Source organism: Antechinus flavipes, chromosome 3 (assembly GCF_016432865.1).
Source record: "Antechinus flavipes isolate AdamAnt ecotype Samford, QLD, Australia chromosome 3, AdamAnt_v2, whole genome shotgun sequence".
In the NCBI taxonomy this organism is placed as follows: Eukaryota; Metazoa; Chordata; class Mammalia; order Dasyuromorphia; family Dasyuridae; genus Antechinus; species Antechinus flavipes.
Window position 1 is genome coordinate 69,306,997 of NC_067400.1, and position 18,843 is coordinate 69,325,839.

The window sequence follows — 18,843 nt, forward strand, 5'->3', positions numbered from 1 at the left end:
ACACGTGGAATAGCATTGCAATATGGGGGAAAACACATTTTGAGTTTCAAACAATTGACTTTCAAATGGAATTTTGGAAAACAACTTGTTTGTAAATTGCGAACTGCCTGAACTTACCTTTTTTTTTTTTTTTTTTTAACAACAGCTGGTGATGTTACCATGGTGCCTTGCAAGATGTAGGTACACAACAAATATTTATTGAAAGAATAGTGACACCTTTCATATTTACAAAGTATTTATACTCCTTTATATGCACTATGCTTCTGAGTAAGTTATCAAGAGTGTATGACAGTGCTCACTTTGGCAGCACATATACTAAAATTGGAATGATGCAGGGTAGATTATCAGGGCCTCTACTCAAGGATGACATGCAAATTTGTGAAGTGTTTCATATTTTGTTTGTTTTTTTTTCTTTCTCATTTTTTTCCTTTTTGATTTGATTTTTCTTGTGCAGCAAGATAAATGTGGATATATATAAAATTGCACATGTTTAAGATATATTGGATTACTTGCTGCCTAGGAGAGAGAGGGGGAAGGGAGGGAGAAAATTTGAAACACAAGGTCTTGCAAGGATAAATATTGAAAACTATCTTTGCATATATTTGGGAAAATAAAACATTATTATTATGAAAAAAGAATGTATGACAATCTTTTTCTAAGGGTCCCTATAATCCATTTTCATGTCTTTAAACTCCCTCGCCTCTTGCCTTCCACCCTGACTCTAGCTTCATTTCAACTCTATAGAGTCTCTCTCTTCCTTCAATATGCATCTTTGGCACCATCATCTCCATGAAGTCTTTTCTGATTCCACCAAATGCTTTATTTCTCCCTCTTGTACCAATTGTATTTAACCATCTTATATACATTTGTATTTGTTAACTTTATATTTGTGCTATTTATATTTTTTTGTATGCTCTTCTCCCTATTAGAATGTAGTAAGCTCCGAGTGAGTAGAATTGTTTCATTTTGGTCAGCCCCTAGCATGGTGTGTGGTATATAGCCAATGTTGATTGATTAATATGGGAAAACATTAAAAAACAAACATAGGTATAAGCTTCAGTGCTCTAGGTTTTGCCCAGAGAAAGAGAAAGTCAGAGAGAAGTCACAGGGACTAGACCAACCTGTATTGGTAGAGGAAGTTAGTTTCCTTGCCCAGGATTCCCTACATCAATGAAATCACAGGTTTAAAAAATATTATTTATATATTTTTGTTGTACTTTCTAGTAGACATTACATGACTTTTCCATATGGGGTCTAATTGGCAACTAGTGAGAAGCTCAACAACTGTGTATAAGGGAATACCCTGGCAGTATATAAAAAGAATGTGAAATCTCCTTTCATATAACTATCCAAATGATCCATTCATTTTTTCATTAAGCAAAATAATCTTGGAGCTGTCTGACCAAAGGCATGTCATGGATGTGTGTGGTTGGCATTTGACCACAAATTTCAACAATACAGTGACTATTATATAGCTTACTTCCTAGAGTACAACTAAGGAAGTCAAGGTGTTTTGGTTTTTTAGATTGTGAAATTAACCTTAAAGATTCATTCATTTAAAAAGAATTACCGACTCTTTCCAAAACAGATCTCTTTCCTTAAAGGGTTTGCAATCCAAAAAGACAATAGAATCAATAGGTAATAATATAAACCAATCAAATAGATAACAATAAAGGTTTTCTCTTGTACCACAGTAGTCAGTTATCTATTTCTCTTTATGCTAATGAACTGATGCAGGATTTAGATATTACCCAGGGCAAAGAATGAATATAAGAAAAGCATGTTGGAAAATTTCTAGTAGAGATGCATTTTAGAATATAATAAAAGTAATCACAAAGTTATCATTGACCATATAAATGGCATGCCAATTTTAATGTGATTATAGGGTAATTTTGCTTCTGAAAAGGTAGGATTAAAATTCCAAATGTGGTCTTTCGGGAGCTACATCTCCCAAAAGTGTCAAATGCTACTGTACCCATCATAAATTTTAGCACATATTGGCTGGATTTAATGTTGTTTACTAGATACATAAGACTACATTTGCACATTGAAATTCCAAGCTGTTGACCTTCATGGAAAAAAAATATGGAGATATATATATAAGTGATACACCTTATACCTCTTGCAAAGATATTGTGGGATCTGTAATTTCCTATGACATAAATCATACTTTAGAGATCATTTTAGTGTGATTATCTCACATGCATAAAAATGAGAAATTATATAGCTATCTCCAATATACAGTATTATCATGGGATTTAAAAAATGAAATGTTATATTTTCCTTCTTCAGTAATTTCTTCATATATAATTAGTAACACAGGTACAAGAATCTGATTTTAATCAGATTGATTTTCAGTCTTTATGAAAATGTGTTGGTTTCTTGCTTATCACTCTCCATGAATTAATGAGAACTTCATGTAATAAAGAAGAAGTAACAGTCCAAATCAATATGTATATCAAGGATTTCAAATTTGTGGTCTGTGAGGTTCTATTTCTTTAAAAACAATATTCTGAAAAAAGAAAAATCTACTTTATGTTAGCCATAATATTATGACTTTGCTATATATATATATATATATATGTATAATATATATATACACACACACAAAAAAACACACACACACAAGCATAACAATATACCTTTGTATATGTGTATATATGTGTATGCATATCTATTTATCTATCTATGTCTACATAAATATATCTATGTTTAACTATAGCCTGGTTGGGAGAGAAAAGGGGGGGGGGATAAAGTAAAAAGTCTACAACAGAGAATAAAAGAAAACCTATAAAGAAGCAAAAAAAGACGCACAGTTCTAAATAAAAATGTTTTCTATTATGTATGCTTTTTTGGAATTGAAATTTATTGTTACTTTAAAAAAATTCTCTCTTATATTCATGTGCAGGGCACATGACAATGTTTTCTTTTTCTTCCTTTGTTTCTATTTTGTATTTAAGTGCTAAATTTAAAAAAAACCCAATATTCCGATCAATGTAGCTCAATTTAATCATCTCCTTTATAATCCTACTTATTGTATCTTGTGCATTTAAATAAGTTTTAAATTTAAATTAAACTAATTTAATTTTAAATTTAAAATAAGTTTTCATAAGTTTCATTATATGGCCAAAGGTGTCCATGATTAAAAAATTTTTATTTTATTTGCTATGAAGGAAGATAAAAATATAAAAGGGTAGCAGGCTATATATTATAGTCTAGTAAATCATTTATAAAAAAAAGAGGGGAGCAGAAGACATGAAAATGTTCCCATTTCTATTCTGGGTGTAGAACCAAGAAGACAAGGAACTGCTCGAGCTCTCCCAGTTTCCTTCAAAAATCACATGAAATCAAGTTTCTGAACAGAAAAGTTTCTTAACAGAAACAAGCAGAATCAGGAATATATTGTATACAATAACAGTAAGACTATTGCTATTCTCAGTGGTTCAGTGATTTAAGGTAATCCCAGTAGACTTTGGACAGAAAATTTCATCTGCATCCAAAAAATGAATTATGGAGATTGAATGTAAACCAACACATATTATCTTCACTTCTTTTTTTCCTGTTTCTTCCTTTTCCATGCTTTTTCCCTTTTGTTCTGATTTTTCTCTCCCAACATGATTTATAAAGCAATGTGTACTGAAAATAATAAATAAATTTATAAAATAATAATAAAAAGAATATCCTTATTATATTTTAATCTAAAACAGAATGATTCCTTTATACATAACAAAACAGGAGTAATTTTATTTATGTAAAAAAACATGAATTTAAAAAGTGAGTAATTTTATATACTCACTTTTATCAAAATGAATCTACAACTATGGCATAATTTTTGTAAATTAAAACATATAAAAGGAACAGTATTGATAGAAAGGATAGTGGAAACCTACTCATATAAGGGAATCTAGGATTTGGAGAAAGAAGCATTGTCTGAAACATTTGGTGAAGATCAGTAGATGAAGACAGAAGAACTGCACTGTCACAGATATCAAGCAGGAAGGGACCAACTTATCTAACATTATTTTGTAAATAAGGAAATTGAAGCTCAAATAAATACTTAGTAAGTATCTACAAGGTACAGTGGGGATGCACTATAGAAGATCAACAAGAAAGAAGAGACAAGAAGGAATAATGTAGATGCATGTTTGGTATGTTTATAGAAAATCTAGGGCGAGAATATATCCAAAAGACAGTCACTTGGTGATATAGCATTGAAGGTTTGAAGAGACATACAGACCTATATAGAATTTTGTATAAAAATGATAACTAAATCTACAGGATCTAATCAGATCATCAAGAAATAGGGGACAAAGAGAGAGAAAAGAATATTCAAGATAAGAGTTTTGTGGAAACAACATGCTTAGTAGGTAGAGTATGTTTAGCCTAGTGCCTAGAACAATTGTATAACAAATGCTTATTGATTGATAATCCAGTGAAAATGGAAGAGTGTTCAGTAGGTAGAAAGAGAATGAGAGCATGTCACAAAAGTCCAAGATGAAGACTTTATCCAGTGGGAGAGGACTCAATAGTATAAAATACTGCAGAAGAGCAAGAATAGGTCACATAATTTATCCATTAAAAACTGTGAATAAACTTGAAAGAAGCAGTTTTAGATGAGGCAGAGGAGGAATAATGCAGAATAGTTGTTTGGCAAGGAATGAATAGCAATAAGATAAAGAGCAAAGGATATAAGTCTTGCAAAAAATTTATAGTTGAACTATTTAAATAAAGATTTAATTACATATTATATATATGCATATATATACATATATATGATTAGAATTCCTATGTATACAAGGACTTCTACAGAGGGGATAACTAAGAATCATTTAATAAACTCCTTGAAAAAAGAAGGTGAATGACTTGGAGCTAAAAAAAATTACTACCTCAAAATTTGGAAGGGGTAATAGATATAGGTAGAATGAAATTCAAGGTGGAATGAATTTTAAAGCAAAAGATGCTGCAGAGGAAATATTAGCCTAAGCATAATACAGAGGAAAAGAGAACATGCATATTCTTCTTTACTGACTAATATGTTGAGGATCAGGAGGATGAAAGTATATGGAATACTGGAGAAAGGAGATGGGAAAGTAATTAATGTCTTTTAGAATAGTCACATTTTGTTAATTACAAGACTATAGAAGGAAAAAGTCAGATTAGAGGAAATTTAGTAATGATAGAATGGGAATGTCAGAAGGCACAATGGGAATGGTGGGGATGTAATAATAGCATCCTGAAAAAGTGAGATTAAGTAAGAAGGAGAAACTTGATAGCTTTAGGATGAATATATATTATCAAATGATTAGAGCTTCCATCTCTCAAAGGTCCAATAATGGTGGAGGATGAAAAGGAAGAATGAATGAATACATGGATGGATGGATGGATGGATGGATGAATTATAATGGGGAAGGAGGCAATTAGCATGGTCCCTATGAGTATGTTCAGTTCCATTAATGCAATTTCCCCATGGAAGATGTAGCCAGCTTTGCTTTGAGAAATGATACCATAGAGTACTTTCTATAGATAAATGAAAAAAAATTTGTTAAGCATTTACTATGTGTCAGGCTCTGTGATAAGCTCTGGGAATTAAATTCCTCTTAGAATCACTGAGTAGGCAGTTCTTTCTGGTTCAGTGGCTAATCTCTGATTCATCATGGATGCAGACTTTTCTCTGTTTTCTATCATGGGGATCAGTGAATTGCTGCTTCATTCCAAACCAACAAGTCTTCTAGCATTGAAATAAAACAAATGATCTACCTGAAAGGGCTAGGAAAATGTGTTTTCAGAAGTGGCCTTCTCTAGATATATTGCATATTGAATTTTGAAAGAATTTATTACCAAAATATTGAAATAAAGATTTCTTATTATGCTCCAAAGAAAAGACTAATCAGGACAGAATATGCAGTAGTAAATCTATGATATACATACACTTCATGTCTTTGGAAGGGAATAGGAGAACATAAGCAACATACTAAGGGTAACAGGACATTCCACCTGTTATTCAGAGGCCTCTCCAACCAGGAACTATCAGATTTAGAAGCCAAAGCATTTGTTAGAAGGAGCTTCTTAATATATGGTTTCCTGCCATTGATCATTCTGATCAATTTTGAGATCCTGGTAGCAAATTATTCAAGGTAATGCTTGACTTGACATAAATCATGGAATCAGGGACCACATTATGTTATCATCAAGCTGACACCTATTCAGAGTCTTTAAAATTGTTCATTGATGCTTTTTGTTTCATATCACTCTCCCTTTGCAATAATTCCCTCTTCCTCCCCATACCCTTGGTTACAACAACAAAAGATAGATAATCAAAATAAACCATCAATACAATATGATTTTCACAAAATATGCAGCAATATGAACCTACACAATTCACATCCTAACAAATGGGAAGATGATTTTTCATGAGCTATTGATTATCAGAACTAAGATTAGACAGTTGCATCCGTTGATGTAAGTCATTCTTTGAATTCCTCTTATTTTTTCATTTCTTACAGAAAAACACTATACAATTACATTCTTTGAATTCCTCTTATTTTTCATTTATTACCCCAAAAATACCATACAATTACATTCACATAGTTTGTTTAGTCATTCCTCTAATTAGTGAGCACCTGGGTGATAAAAATGCATCTTACTGGATGTGCTAGGGACAGAAAGCTAAGTAGAGTCAGAATGTGAACTTTCAAGTATGTTATAACACCAGGAATGATGCTACAGCCTTTACTTTATTTCAAATCTGAGATTCTGTGATTTTTTTTTATCTTAAAAGGACACATTTTGAAGTTATGAGAAAATTACTTAAATTAAGTTGGACAGAGTAAAAAGTATCTTCAACATCAAAGGAATTGCCTGAAGGCTGTTTGAAAACTGTGGGAGTGTAAATAGTTGATGCAGCAAAGGGACAAAAAAAATCTTAGTGAGTAAGTAGAAGCAGCAAGTGCAAAAATTCATGCATTTGCCAGAGTTCTTGAAGAATACTCTTCAGAACATCAAGATGCCTTAAAATAAAACTCTAAAACACTAAAAAATATATAAAAAAGAAAATAATAGAAAAACAAGGTAGAAAAATATTTCTTATAGCCATTCTTTTTTTTGTGCCAAGTCTAAGAATAAAGCCCTACATATTAGTAATAGGGTGGTTTTTTAATCCCCCAATCTCTTTTACCCCACCTCATACCACAGAGGAATTAGAGGATGAAAAAAAAACTCTTAAAGGTTAAGGTTAACATCTTGAAGAGGAAACTTATAAAACAAATATGATATTCAAATATAACAATTCCTTCAGGGAATTGGACTATGATCATTCTTCAACAATTATCCTCTGAAGTATATTGTCTTCCTAAAGTTTAAAAGGTCTAAGACAAAATATTGAAAACAGTCAACAATGAAGGCTCAGTAAGGTCATGGAGTCTGTGTTTTAGTTGTTTCTAATATATAAATGAATTCTGAGGGGTTATTAAAAATGGTTGAATTTTATGTGTGTGCATGTGTATATGTATATAGTTTTATATAGCTTAATGATATATGTTTATGTAATAATTATAGATTATACAATATAATGATTATAATCTATTCCACAGATATTATATAGTTTAAGCCAAATATATATGTGCAAATATCATTTATCTATAATCTAAGTGTATGTTTATATAGACAAAAATATATAAATACACAGAAAGATACAAACAGGTGCACAGAGAAATAAAAGAGACAGAGACAGAGAAAGTCAATCCAGATAGGTGAGTAGATGGATAGAGATAGAGATATGTAGGTATCTATAGCTATATATTCCAAGAACAATGCCCATTTCATTGAACTATGTTAAAAAAAGATAAAGAAATACACACATATACATGGAAACATACACATATAAACATACACATAATATACTTGGATTAAATTATATATAATATTAAACTGTTATTAGTTTTATCATATAATATATAATGATATTATACCACAACAATTGCATTGTCCTATATAACACATATTAAACTGTATATACATGTGTATTTATATACATACACACATATGTATGTAGGTATACACAAATTGGGTTTGTATAAACACATTGCAGTATCTTCTAGCAGGCAGCAGGCATCTCCAATTCTACTCATAAGAGCTCAAATGTATAAATTGCCTTATTGTCTACAAAGTACTTCCCTTTTAACATCACCGTGATATCAGTAATGAAAGTATCACTTGCATTTTATAGACAGAAACACTGAAACTCAAAAACGTTAAGCTACTTGCACAGGATCATATAGCCATTAAGTAAAAAAGGCAAGACTTCAAGTTGCATCTCCTGATTTCTAAGCTCAGTGTCCATTTCACTGAACTGTACTTTCTCACTTATTGTCAAATCTTTTTATTGCACTTCCAACCTACTTTTCTAAAACATCACTTTTATTCTGCCACACTCCTACTTGAAGAATTGGAATGAAGTCTTTTGCTAAAAATCTCAATTTAATTCAACAAAATCCTACTAAACAAATTGTATAAGGAATTGAGGTGATATAACTCCCTTTAATGAATCATGTCACTTGGTCAATAAACATTTATTAAATGTCTCCCATGTGACAGCATTGAGCTAAAAAAATATTTAAAAAAACTAGTCTTTGCTTTCAAGGAGATTACAATCTTTTTTAAAAATTAAATTTTATTTCATTTTTAGGAATAAATTCTTTTTGTCTATTGCTCCTTACCTCACCTACTAAGAAGGCAAAAGATACAAAAATCCTTTACAAGTGTAAAATAAATTTTTTCATTGGCTAAAATTGGAAAAAAAAATGAAAAAAGAAAAGAGAAGAAAGAAAATGAAAAAGAGTGCACTCTGAGCCTATCAGCTTTCTATCTGAAGTATATGAGTCTGAATTTGAATATAGGTCTTCCAGACTATAGGCCTAGTGTTCTATCTGTGGTATCATCTAGCTACCTGAGAAATATTGAGGGCAGTGAAAGCATCAGTTATGATGAAATCACAAACTATTGTGGAGTTTAAAAACAAGGTTTAAAAACTGATGGGATTGAAGAAGCAAAAGGGAAAAAAGAAAATAATCAAATATGACTACATTTTTTTGTCATAAGTGTCTGGAAGAACAAAAATGGTATAGTTAGAAATAGGAAGTCAGCAACAAATTTTAAGGGAAAGCTGATGAGTTCCACTGTGAACATATTGATTTTGAGGGGACAGAGTGACATTTAAGTGATTATAGTGAGTAAATAATTGTAAGTAGGAGACTGAGACTAAGAAGAGGAGTATAGTCTGGAGAAGAAGATCTCCTTTATGAGGTGTCAGTTGAAGTTATGAAGTTAAACATCTTAGAGAGAAAATAACAGAAAACAGAAATTTAGGACTCACCAATATTCAGGAGATTGGAGAAGCAAGAGGGGTCAATAAAGCTGTTAAAAATAGAATAGCTAAAGAGAATGAGGAAAGTATTGAATCATAGGAGCTGAAGGAAGAAAGAATTTGAAGAGAAGATGATGAAAAAAAAGTTATGTTGTTATATTGATAGATATATAAAAAATCTTCTCAAGAACCAATAATTTTAAAATATTTTATTTTTTCAATTATATTTATAGATAGTTCTTAACATTAATTTTTATAAAACCTTTGTGTTCCAAATTTTTCTCCCTCTCTTCCTTACCTTCTTCCTTCTCAAGTCAGCAAGCAATCTGATATGATAAATATATGCAATTCTTTTAAACCTATTTCTATATTTGTCTTGTTGTGTGTGGAAAATCAGATCAAAAGGATAAAAAAGCCATGAGAAAGAAAAACAAACAAAGCAACAAACAACAACAAAGGTGATATCATGATTCATTTCACATTCAGTTTCCATAGTTCTCTCTCTGGATGCAGATGGCATTTTCCATTTCAATTCCATTGCATTTGCCTTGAATCACCACTTTGTTGAAAGGAGCCAAGTCAATCATGGTTGATTATCACATAATCTTGTTACTGTGTACAATGTTCTCTTGGTTCTGCTCATTTCACTTAGCATCATATGAGTTTTCAGCATGCTCATCATTTCTTATAGAATAATAATATTCCATCACTTTCATATACTATAACTTACCCAGCTATTTCTCAACTTATGGGAATCCATCCAAATTCCAGTTCCTTGCCACTACAAAAAAAAGGTAGCTACAAACAACTTTTTTACATGTGGATCCTTTCCCTTCTTTTTGATACTTTTGAGATATAGACTCAGTAATGATACTGCTGGGTCAAAGAGTATGTACAGTTTTATAAATATTTGGGCATAATTCCAAATTGCTTTCCAGGCAAAGTTCAGGTATACAAACACAAAATTGAGAGAGCCCCTGCCTTCAAGAGGTTATGTTCTCTTGTGGCAATACATGTTCACAGGTAACTAAATATATATATATGTTTACATACATATCTAAATCTATATCTATAAATATAGATATAGATATGTAGTGATCAAATAGGAAGCTACCATCTGGGGAAACCAGGAAGGTCCCTTGAAGGAAGTAACACTTTAACTGAGCTTTGAAAGATTCTAGGAGTTCTACCAGGAGAACATTTTACACAGTAACAACTATATTGTATGATGATCAACTGTGAATGACTTAGCTGTTCTCAGCAATACAATGATCCAATTCTGAAGGATTTATGATGAAAAATGCAATCCACCCCCAGAGAAAGAACTGATGGAGTCTGAATACAGATTGAAACATACTTTTAAAAAACTTTCTTCCCTTTCATTGGGTTTTTATTTTGGGCTGTGTTTTCTTTCACAACATGACTAATATAGAGATATATTTTGCATGACTGAACATGTATAACCTCTATCAAATTGCTTGTCTTTTCAATGAGGGCATTGGAGAGGGAGGGAGAGAATTTGAAACTCAAATTTTGAAAATGAATGTTTAAAGGTAATCGGGGGAAATAGAATTCTAAATAAATAATTTAAAATTAAAAATAGAAAAGCTCTCAGGATTTCTAAAAGAAAGAAAAGGAAGTAAGCCAGTCTGAAAGGGGTTAAGAGTATATTAGGGGAAATGATATTCAATCAGGTTGAAATATGAGATTAAGATTCAGACTGAGAAGGGCATTAAATGCCAGACTGAGAAGTTCACATTTTATTCAAGAAGCTGCAAGAAATCTCAAATTTTTTGCGCAGAACACTGATAGAGTAAGATCTATAGTTTATTAATATTAGATTTTCATCTGTTTGAAGGATGGATTAGAGTTTCATATTTCATGATATGATACAGAAACATTCTAAAATAATGGTCTAAAAGAAGAACACAAACCATTAAATGTTTGGGAATTAACTTACTTAAATATATTTATATACAGTTAAAATACATTTATACAAGCTAAAGACAACTGTAAGTTTTTTATAAGAATGAAGTTCTAACATTCAATACTCATAGATGAATTGCATCAACACAGTGATATTGCCCAAATTAAATTTAATATAACCAAAATACCATTACAATAAAATTAAATAAAATCGTAATGAAATTTGTATGGAAAAACAAGCATGTAAGAGCATCAAGGGCATGCTGGGGGAAAAAACTGAGAAGACAGATTTGTCTTCCTACACATTAAAAGCAATTGCTTGGTTTATTGTCAGAGTTATCTGGTACTAGGCAAAATACCAACCAATGAAATAGAATAGAGAAACCAGAACTCCAAACATATATAAAAAGATTATTTTTTATTAAATATATATAATTAAAACTATTAAATAGTTCCTTATTTAATAAATATGGCCAAGAAAACTATATAGGAATAAGAAAATAGACTAAGATCTTTACCTGTCCACATATATCATAATAAATTACAGCTCTATCATAAGCTTAAAATTTGAAAAGAAAATCCTTTTTAAAAAGTTAGAAGCAATAGGGAATAACATATTTATATGAATTACAGAAAGAAGATAAATTTTGATTTATTAAAATTCAAAAAGTTGTAAGGAACAAGATACATTCAATTACATAAATATATGTATAACCAAAAACAAGATGAAAGTTGGAAAGAAAAATAATGCATTGAATTCAATTCAACACGCTTTTGTTAAGTGCCTATTGTGTGGCAGGCATTTTGTCCCTAGGTATTAAGAATACAAAGACAAAAATCAAAATGAATAAAAAAATGTGGATATTAAGTAATTTGTCCTCCCAATACCCTTGTAATAAAGAAGCAGAAAGCCCATTTTAAAGATGGGGAAATGAGGCCCAAAGACCAAATGATTTTCCACTGTGTGAATTATAACTACAATGAAAAGAGAAATCAGTTCTGACTCTTGTACTCAACCCTAAACAATATTAACTTTTTAAAAACACTAAGAATAAGGTGCTTGTAACTCGATATTGTATATAGATTCAAGTCTTTTAAAAAATGAGAAGTATAGCATATGATAATGAAGAGATAAGTATTCTTAATTTTTTTAAAGGGATATCAGGAGATACTAGTCTTATATTCCCAAGATTTAGTTATAAAGAGCTCAAGGAAGGGAGAGGACACTATTGAGTTTAGTTAAAAATAATACTTTCCCCCCTTACCTCCCAATGGCATCTGAATTGTTCTTTGGTGACATAAGATAGGAAAATTTTGGTATAGCTGCACACAACAAAAGCCAAATAGTGATTAGGCCTGAAAAGGTCATTGGGAAGGTACAGAATTGTTCTTTTGATAAAAATGGGAAAAGAAAACAGTATCTTTAAAATTATAAGCAGAGCCTAGGAAAGGCTAGGAAAGCCTTTCTTTTATTTTTTTTTAAAGAACACAGAAAGCTGAACATTTTGATTTATAGAGATACAGTGATTTATAGGGAAGGAGTGCATATGTGAGAAAGACATCAAAGATAGAGCAAAGTTCAGAGAAAGAGGAAAGAAAATGTAATCAAAAGTGAAATCACAAAGGGAAGTTTTATCTATGAAGTTTTGTTTCCCCAAGAAGGATGCAAAACTCTTGAGAACAAGGACTTTCTCATATATATATTGCTCCCCATCCCAATTTAGCTAGCCTAGTATTGGACATAAAGAAGGCATCCAGCAGATATCATTAAGTGATATGTGCATGTTAAGTTTTGTACAGTCCTTGTTCCCCCTCCCCTAACCATGCAAAGTAATAATAATATCAATAATAAATAGTGATTTTATAGTGTTTTAATGTTTGCAAAGTGCTTTACATATATTATCTCATTTGATTTTCATGACAATATGAAATAGGTACTACTATTATTCTCATTTTACAGATGAGGAAACTGAGGCTCAGAGAGTCTAAGTAATTTACTGAGGATCACACAGCTAGTGAGCATCTGATGCTACATTCAAACACAAGTCCTTTCTGACTCCAAGTTTAATACTATGCCCCTTAGATGTCTATATAAAAGATAACATAATGCCCTACAATATTCTGCATTTTTAAGATGATGAACTAACTACTAAAAAAGGGAGATTTAAAATTTAGATAGCGGTTATGATGTCTCTATTTAGAGTCTTCTCCTCTTCCTCCTTCTTCATTGTAATCTTTTATCTTCTTCATTGTTCCTAACTTATGATGTTTTCTCAAAGTAAGAGAAGTGTAAACATAGGGCTGTAACTCTAATTTTCTCATAATAAATTCAATGATTTGTAGAATATCAGAAATGGAACATGACATTTAATCTAACTTTTATATTTACTTCTATTTAATGAATTTCTAATTTTTTGTTATGAGGAACAATATGTAATTTCTGATGTCTTACTGCATTATACAAATGTTCACTTGGGAAAATAGAGAAGAAACATTTAAAGAGATTATCAGGGTTAATATAGAGTTTATTTGTCACTTTTAAAAGTGTCAATGATAGGAACCCGTAGAGTTGCATGCAGACCTGATTACTGCCAAGATTTATCTTCTACCCACTTAGAATATACAAGACAAAGGTTAAGTATTGGATGTTCACAGAAACTTCCTAGCTCGATTTTGAATTCTTCCAAGCCCATATTTGCTCCTGTTTTCTGTGCCAACCCTGAAAACTCATTTTATGCATAAATTGGGATCATTTACAGCCTGAAAATTCTTCTGCAGGGCAAATATCTCTCTTATATACAAATTAAAAATAGCACATGGTGTCTCCCCATTCTCACAAAAACAGACCAACAAAAGGCAACAGGATTCTCCACATGGAAAATGTTATATTTAATACCATGTAGAACAATCTCTAATTCATTTCACACAACACAAATTAGATGCTTCATGTAGTAATTTGTACCAGATCCTCTGCTTCCTATTAAAACTTTGAATTTCTGTGATTCAAGGTAAATAAACACAACTAGTTTTTATAAATCAAAGGTTCTATTCCACAGAAAAACTGTCAGGATGGATGGAGAGTATATATGAGTTAAGTGATTACCTCAGTGTCATTCCTACACACAAGAGAAAGATGATACATAGGTTCTTTATTTGCCTGTCATCCTAAATTTATAATAGTAATAACTCATATTTATAGAAAACTTTAAGGTTTAGAAAGTACTTGGCTCACACTACCCTTCTATAAAATAAACAATGCAAGTATTATTATATCCTTTTAAAAGGTAAGAATGCTCAAATAGGTTGAATGACTTTTTTAAGCCATACATCTAGTAAGCAGTAGAATCAGGATTTTCGCCATCAAGCTATAGTCAAATAGAGTTTGACTATACCAAGTGCTCCCCTCATTGTAACCCTGTAAGATAAGGAATGCGAATGTTATTATCATTATTTTATGAACTAATTTTCCTCATCAACCATTTTCTATTTACACATTTTATGCTTGTTATAACTAGGGGTCTGTTGATGGTAGGGGAAGGTAAACTGCAAAATGATTAGGGCCAACAGACTAAAAAGACCAATAGAAACAAGACAGTAATAAAGGGAACTCACAGAAGTTCCAGAAGTTCACAGAAGACAACAGGATAAAGTCCAGGTCAGTGGGCTATTTGGGAAATTAGGTAGCAATAGCAGGGACTTAAATATGGACACTGGGGGTTTATGGTCAGGATTCCAGATCTTGGAAAGAATCAAAAAGAAAGAGAAGATGTTTTAGTTCAAGAAGAAACAAATTATTCAGTAGGGATCCAAGTCAAGAATAAATAGAATACAATGGGGACTCAAAAATTATAGCTGAGATCAGAACCATCATTAGCTTGGTGTTGAAACTTTGAAGTGTTGTATGTTAGTATTGGGCAGCTAAGCAATCTATTAGATAAAATACTGGGGCTGGAGGAAGGAAGAATTGCAATCAAATGTGATCTTAAATACTTACTAGCTATGTAATCATGAACAAGAATGTAATGTATCCCCTATCTGCTTCCGTTTCCTTAAATGTAAAGTAGGGATGATAATAGCACCTATCTTCCTAGATTGTTGTAAACATCAAATAGGATGATATTTATAAAGTCCTTAGAACAATGCCTGGAACACACTAGGCATTTAATTTTTTCCTTCTCCTTTTCTATTTTCTTCTCTTTTTTTCTTCCTCCCTTCTTTCATTCTTTTCCCCTCCATCTCTTCCTCTCTTCCTATTTTCTCTCAATGATTTCTTCCTTTCTTCTTTCCTTTCTCTCACTCTCCTTCCCTCCCTTGCTCTTTCCCTCCTTTCCTCCCTCCCTTCCTCCCTCTCTTCCTTCTCTTCTTTCCTTCTTCCCTCTCTTCCTTCTCTCCTTCCCTTTCTCCTTTCCTTCCTTCCTCTCTCCCTCCTTCCCTTCTTCCCTCTCTCTCCTTTCCTCTTTCTGTTCCTCTTTTCTCTTCCCTTCCCTTTTCCTTTCCTTTCCTTTCCCTTCCCTTCCCTTCCTTTATTTTTCCTTCCCTTCCCTTCCCTTCTCTTCCCTTCCCTTCCTTTCCTTCCTTCCCTTCCCTTCCTTTATTTTTCCTTCCTTCCTTCCCTTCTCTTCCCTTCCCTTCCTTTCCCTTTCCTTCTTTTCCCTTCCTTTCCTTTCCCTTCCCTTTTCTTTCTTTCCTTCCTTCCTTCCATTCATCCATCCATCCTTCTGCTAAGTTTTGTGCCTAAGAACAAAATGGGTTCTAGGATGTGGGCCAAGGTCAGCTTCATGAGTGAAAAGAATGTAGAGGCAGGGATGGGAGCCAAGCAGATCCATAAGTTATTGGTTTATCAATAACTTGCTATACTTAGAAAGATCAATAAGTGATTATTTGTATGACAATTTAGATAATACAATATGAGAAATATATTAAGGTTAATCTTGATTATAAATGTATTATTTATTATAGATATATTTTATTCATTATATATGAATAATATTCATCACAGTAGTAGACAATAGGATACAATCCAGATCAGCATGCTATCTGGGAAATGTGAAAGTAAAAGCAGGGTCTCAAATATGAAGACTGAGAGCTTCTTATATATGAATAATATTCAGTCTCTCTATCTATAACATATATTCATTATTCATTAGTTATAATTTATTTATCTGTAAAAATGGAGGTAATAACTTCCTTTCCAGTATTGTTGTAAGAATAAAATGAGACAATATTTGGAAAAACTTTGCTAACCTTAAAATTAATATAAATATTATTATTATTTATTATATAAAATATAAAATATAAGAATATTATTCTTCTAAAACATTATTTTTCTTTCTGGAGAATGTTAACCTAGAACATACAAGCATATTTGTCCATCCTATTTCCAAGAAAATCTGCCAAAAGTTCATATGATAGAGGTAAAAATGAAGATTTCTATATGAAATTCATATCTAAAATGGGAATAGAATTCTATAGTCAAGCTAAAAATTCATTTAATTTTAAATCAGTAAAAAGCAAAGTCAAGTTTAAGCTGGTACAGCATTAAGAGATCTGGTTTTATTTCAATCCTTCAAAGCTAATAACATTCTGATTTTTAAAAAGTTAAACAATTGATGAAGCTTTGACTTTATTAAGTGTTATCTGTTCTATACCAAAAAGCAAGATTTTGAAAGGTCATTCAAATGCATAGCATCTACACACATCTACTTTCCTTAAAATACACTGATGCTCTCTTGAATATAGAGTAGGATTTTCAATAAGAAGTGTACAGTGATGAATATGTTTTTAGAAAGTGTAAGGATAAAGCAAAAAAAAAAATGTCATCAGTGGAAATAGCAGCTGCGTAGTAGTTGCTAAGGTACAGGACAAAGAAGCAATTTGTTCTCCCAGTACTGATTTGCATACAGTTAGGCTTTAAGTTCCTAGAACTTAATTCTTTGGATTTTTATTCTCACCTATATTGAGACTCTAACTTGTCACTAGCTTGGTGAGTCAGATGTTTTTATAAAGCTTTTATTGCAACTATATTTATGATATTTGAGAGATGAAAGTTTCAACATTTCAAAATATTCATTATTCTACTCTCATGGAAATATAGATCAGAAATGTCCCATGCCTATAGTCTTTGGCAATAGTTCTATTACAATATTTCAAGTGTACAGAGATTAAAATAGTTATAATCAGCTTCTAATCCATGTAAAAGTTGAAAATAATCATGAATAGTTTTCAACTTTCTAACAAGGTAACATCTTGCTAATGAGATAACATTACATGGTCAATGAATGAGACAAAACAATAATCAGATGAGTATGGGTTCAGATTCTAGGTAGCTAGGTGAGATAGTGCATAGAGTGATAGACCAGGAGTCAAGAAGACATGTTCAACTCCTACTTCAGATGCTTACTAGTCACATGATTCTGGGCAAGTCATTTAATCACTGTCTGACCAACTTTATTTATCTTATAAAAATGGAGATAATAATTTTCCTCCTAGTGTTGTTATGAGGATAAAATGAGATAATATTAGGAAGGACTTTGTGAACCTTAAATATAATAAATTAAAAATATAAATGCTAATTCTTATTAGCTATTATTGAAGCAGGTAGGTTTAACATACTCTAAAGAAATCTATATCTCACACTTCATTTTTCACATTATTTATCTTTATTTACAAAGGTTTAAGATCACATATTAAATATTAAGGGTACAAAGTAAAGACTTTAATTGACAATTGTTTCACATTTCACAAAGCTAAAAAATTAGCTTTTAAAATAGCTAACACATGTTTTTAAGTCACAAATATATCAATAGGACACAGAAAGCTCATGGTTTCATTTTATATTTCCTTTGTGAGGAAATTGTACCATTCAGCATTGACTAGTTGCTATGTTTTGTTATATTTGGTTATGTTTGAATTATATTAAATGGTTCATAAATCAAGAAAAAAGAAATGAAATAGAAAGGTTTGCAGATTCAAGAGTATCTTGCCCAGTTGCTATTGGAATGGATGGGGAGTAAGGGATTGTAAAATGAAATAGAAAGAAAGGCAAACAAGGAGGGGAGAAAGCCACATTAGTTTTGTCCTGAATGTAACTTAATCATGGGATTCCTGAAGATAGTCAGAAATTAACAGAAAACAGAATTTTCTCTTTAATTGTTAGGTTATATAATCATAAATTTAAAACTGAAAGAATCCTTAAGGATCATCTAGTCCAACTATAAAATTTTATAGACAGGATCCTGAGGTATATAGAGTCAAAGTAACCAAAGATACCTGGTTGTAAAGTGGCAGACTCAGTTTTCTAATTGCAAATCCAGGGTTCATTCTACTTTGCAGTATGGATTAGTGGAAAGAAATTTTGCTTGAGAGCCAGGAAAACTTGGGTTCAAAATCACTCTTTCATCCAATAAGAGAAAGACAAAACTGCAACAAACATTTACTAAGCTTTGATGAGCATTGTTTTAGTTATGAAGTAGATTCTAGCTTAACATTCAGGATCTAAAATTTCCAGCACCATGGTACACAAGGCCACATTGGAGTTTTTTCCATTAGCTATCAGT

The 18,843-nt window shown here is 31.6% G+C and overlaps 1 protein-coding gene and 1 non-coding gene across 2 annotated transcripts in view; one reads left to right on the forward strand and one right to left on the reverse strand.

Annotated features, from left to right (window-relative positions):
- Positions 1–18,843, reverse strand: part of SPAG16 (sperm associated antigen 16) — a 1,154,057-nt gene that overhangs the window by 90,606 nt on the left and 1,044,608 nt on the right. The window lies entirely within an intron of this gene.
- On the forward strand, positions 292–398 carry LOC127558435 (U6 spliceosomal RNA). Its single transcript, XR_007952826.1, has one exon. It is a non-coding gene; the product is annotated as a U6 spliceosomal RNA (small nuclear RNA).